The sequence below is a fragment of the Ascaphus truei genome, chromosome 2, assembly GCF_040206685.1.
Source record: "Ascaphus truei isolate aAscTru1 chromosome 2, aAscTru1.hap1, whole genome shotgun sequence".
Taxonomy (NCBI): Eukaryota; Metazoa; Chordata; class Amphibia; order Anura; family Ascaphidae; genus Ascaphus; species Ascaphus truei.
Genome location: NC_134484.1, coordinates 183,146,390 through 183,151,489, shown reverse-complemented (window position 1 = coordinate 183,151,489; position 5,100 = coordinate 183,146,390).

Here is a 5,100-nt window from a genome sequence, read left to right as displayed (position 1 = left end):
CTGTGTTAATACGTTAGTTAGCCCCCTGACGAAGTCATCCGTGACGAAATGCGTAGTGTTTTTGGAGACGCTAGTGCAGCAGCTGGTGATTTTATTGTGTGAAAGCAGAAGAGCTAAAGATGAAACCCCAAACAGCAGAGGGCAAGGGAAAAGCCTCAGACCCACACCGTGAGGTGTAAGGAGAGCAGGAACCAACCTTTGGAGGACTGCCTGTAGCCGGAGGAACTACAGCTGAGTGACACATGGTGCTACAATTATATCCGGTATCCTGAGAGACCAAGCACTTACCAGGATCAGTTTGTGCAGTGAGAGAGGCATTACATTTGCTAAAGAAGCTCCATTTGGATCCATGCTGCAGTGTTGGGGTTTTAGTATATCTCATACATGCTGATATTATAGCTCTGTTTGTGAGTGCACATTTTATATTCTTTCCAGTCCTATAAAATTATTTTATACTTTAATACAGTAGGAGTGCGCCTGTTTTTTCTTTGTCTTTTTGCCGATATCTTTTTGGGTTTGGTGATCCTTATATTCAGGCTGCAAGACTCCGGAGGACCGTGTATTGGGACTGTTTTTTTCAAAAATATCATTCTTATATATTTTTGTGTTTTTTTACACTTTTTGCATTTTTTATATTAAGGTGGTATTTATATGTTACATTATTGGTGGTTTATTAGTATTACATTGTGATATTATTAGTCTGCTCTCACTCCAATATCCCATTGGTCAGTGTTAGCTTTAATTTAGTCAGCCTAATATAGTGATTCACATTGGTTTAATATACAGTAGGCACTACTTCATATTTTTCTTTCTCTGTTTATATATATATATATATATATATATATATATATATATATATATATATATATATATATATATATATATATACACACCCAGCAGTCCAAAAAGAAAGTCTCTTATCTGTATCTGGGGTTTCTGTAGTGGAAGGCCTCTCTGCTATCCTGGGTCAGCATCCTTGTGTGCTATGGCACTCTCTGTGTCCAGGAATAGAGGTCTTGTCCCCTTGTCTTGCGAATGCAATCAAGACTCTCTCTTTTCCTTAGGTCAGCCCTGTTGTGGGCTAAGGAAATCTCTGCAGTCTTTCTTTTCTTTTGTCAGCTCCCTTGTGAGCTAAGGAATCTCCTTCCTGTTTCTCAGAATAGGCTTTATCTGAAAGTCCTAATCAGCCAGGTGGAGTCTGGTTGAATGCTGGGGTGCAAATAACCAGCACACTGCTGGATTAGAGGCAAGTTTTCCAACAGTGATAAGTGCCTGTTACATAGGCCTTTTTGGTATTTTTTTGTTTTACATAAATCTTCAAATCGTGTGTATCTAGGGAATTCCTCCTCATAAAAATTTTGACAAACAAAATGTCTGACCTGCACATATTTGAACATCTCAGTTAGAGGTAGGCCGTATTTATCTTCACTTCCTAGAATCAATTTGTCTTTTTCTAATAAATCTCCTGTCTCTAGAATCCCTTTATGTCTCCAGATTTCAAAACCGTGAACCTGGTAACCCGGTACAAACCCTGAGTTGCCAAATAGGGGCGTAAGTCTAGATGGGGTTGATATAACCTTATACTTCTTTTTTGCCAGCTGCCAGATGTAGCACCTTTTCCCGCACCCTATGTGAGATGGCTTCACTACTGATGTATTCTTTGGTGCTGGTGCATACCTGGCTGGTAAACAGGAGACTGGAGATCTCCGTGGTGGCGTGGGTAGGACATCAGGACAGGCTCACAGTGGTTCTTTCAGTGACAGCACCTGAAGTCCAAGAGGATCCTGAGGCTTCCATAATGAACCTCATGGACACCTTCTTAGTGAACAGTGCAATCTTAACACCAGATTAGGTATAACTGGGTTTATTGGTACATGCATGATGGTACACACAGGTCACGAATGCAGTACCCAGACTTTAGGCTTTGACTATCTGTCTTCATAGATACCTTACTCTCTGCTGGGGCAAGGCCTCAGCCTCCTCCCTTTGGGGAGAGGCTCTCCGCTGCATCCTTAGACTCTGAAGTACAGCCCAGAACTACGTACACCCACTAACCCTTACTCTATTCTATAGAGGAGGACCCCCCCTGCTTCCCTGGGGAGTGGTTAGTAAGCTGGCCTACATATTGTCATAGACCCTTTCCCCTTACAATAACAGGCTAATCCTGAACTTTATTGAACATACACATAGTGAACAGTGTAACAGGCCCCGCAGAGATTACTCGTAACATTGACCACTCCTTACTGGGTCTTTCAGTGTTAAAGGGGCCAGAGAATCAGTAGTCAAAGGGGGCTTGGCTACACAGATTTTCAGGGTAAATCCGATTACCACGAGCTCAGATTGTCTCCCAGGCCAAGCCCCAGAGCTCGAACCACAGCAAAGAAGACAGACCGACCAGGCTTTTAAGCGAGCTCTCCAAATCCACCCAAGCATAAGCCCCTCTCGGGGAGTGTCAATACACCATTTGCCTCGAATGAGAGGCTATATAATATTTTTAAATATTTGGTACTGGCAAACCCCCTCCTTCCTTAGACTCCAACATGATTGACCTGGCTATTCTCGGTTGTTTATGTTTCCATATAAATTGCATAATTCGATTTTGAAATTCTTATTGTCCTGTTTGCATAATAACAGTCAATAGTTTAGCCTAATCACCCCTCTCTCAATGACAAAATGAAATCAGATTGCTGTTAGAGGCCCCTGGGGTACACCCCCTTATTATCTGCATACAGTACTGTACAGCAGCTGTAGTTTATACCCGGCGAATCAAATAAGCCCCATAGAATTAAAACTGTGCAGTACTTAATTTGCAGCTAATAAGTGTGAAATGTATTCTTGTTGTCAGTTGTTAAAATTGTTTGTTAAATTAATAAAAGTTATCACTTCCAGAGACCATGTGTGTGGAATATTTCTGTATACAGTAAGAATAGAGCAGGGGTCTCCAAACTACAGCCCGTTGTTTGTCTTCCTCTGGATCAATATACTGAAAATACAACTACCGTCGTCTAATTTAACATAGGTTGAACACGATGGCCATATGTCATTTTTCAACCTAATCTAAAACGTAACTACTGTATGTACTGTAACTATGACAATTCAGCTCTTCGTTTTGGCTTGACTCAACTTGAGTCCCATGAGCGGTTCCTAATTTGATCTCAATTTCTAGAATACCTTTGCTTATTTATGAAGTATTTCACATCTACTGTAGCTATAAAAGTTAAAGCAAAATGCTTTATGATCAGTCTGACTTCATAACCATGCTGTTGATAATAATGACATGACAGAGATATAACCATGTCCGTGGAAAACTAATGTATTCACACATTCCTCACAGCAAACTTGGTCCATCACCATAATACACTGAAATATGACAATATGTATGCTAAAAATATTGTATAATATTACTCAAACTACAATAAGTGTAGCCATGACACATCATGTGTGTAAAGTAAGTAACTAAAAATACTGTTCTTATAATAACATAAATTGACTTTTATTCTGAGTACGTCAAAAGCAACTTCCAGTAATGGCGGCCGCCAAACTTCTGCGAGTCAGTGACATGAGGCACCTATATAAAGTACACTGTGAATCACAGTAATTAGACTCTTGACCAAGAGCAGATGCCCGAAATGTCGAGTCTCATTGACTGGGTGTGTCAGCCTATGTTAGTATTTTAATAGACATATTTGTGATGGATACTGTATGTATTTGTATTAATAAATGCTACCTTTGTATATAGCCATGGCTGGTCCAGCTATCTTTCTGCCCCCCTGTCATGTAAGTTCTCCTAGGTACAGAGTGAGAGGCTATCCTGTGGGGTTTTCCCCCCTCATGCAGCCTCCCTGAGTGGCAGGAGAGGTGGTGACACTGGGTCTGTGTTGTAGCCTATCATGGTGCAGACCCTGTGCCCTCCCCTTTTGCATCAGGGAGGATGTTCTAAATTATAGGAGTCAGTTCTCCTCCGCCCCTCCTGGGGAGAGGCGTGTGTGTTGGAGTTCCCTTCAGCCCCTCATGGGTGGAGGAGTGAAGACCTGTGCTTAGCACAAGGCCTCATCACATTATTTGCTGGCCAGCACCATCCAAGGGCCTGAAACCCCTACTCTACTATATGCAACACTGTTATACCATCCTGCGGTGGTTGCTATTGTAGCCCTGTTTCCCACAGAACACAGGAAGCTACCAGTGCTGCTATATACCTGTCGGCTCCAGGAGCCTGAGCCTCTGCCACGGAGAGCCTGGGGTGTGTACTTACTCTGGTGTAGTGCCTCCACCTATGAGGGATCCCAGCAGAGCGAAAGCAGCCCCTCACAGGACGCAATAATAAACACACAGTATAAAAATAATGGAACCTTTACTGTAATAGTGAATGGCATATGCAAAAGGATGACTCTCCCTTATGGCAAAGAAATATCTGCACAACTGCCCAGCACCTCGCAGGGCTTTACTCCCCAGAAGTGTTACCCAACACTGTGTCCCACACCGTGTCCACAATAATGCGTAGTCCCTTGGTCACTAGACCCACAGTGTTCCCAAAGAACCCACCCTTATAGGCGTGATCAGCGCCTGTGTTTGTACCGGTTTGTTGGGTGCACTAGTTGACTTTACTGCACCCGGTATGATGAAGCTTCACAAAGGATCCGCCGATCCACTCTTCTCAACGACGTCATTAGGGTGATCCCACCCGGGTAGTGTCTCTTTAGTCTCTTGGGTGAGACCTGTCCCAGACCTCTGCTCAGGGAGTTCAGCGTCCGCTGCGTCCCTAACTATATTCAGGTACTAAAGGGATCCGTTCCCTATGCTAGGGCCTGTCCCTATAGCAGCCACAAGCTATATACTGACTCAGGGCCTATCTTGGGCCTAATTGGATTTTGCTGGCCTAGTGCAGAGGCTACTTGCCTCTCTGCACGGACCCTCTGTCCCCCTACCTCTGCCTATCACACTCTGCCTGCATGCTCCCTGTGACACACTTTCTTATCCTGCCTGTCAGGACTTACCCAGCTCCTATTGGCTCCCTGGCATCAGATGGGACACTTCTAAGGCTCATGGGACTTGTAGTCCCTTCCAAGAGCCTTCTCTGATTGGCTAGCCTTCGCACGCTTT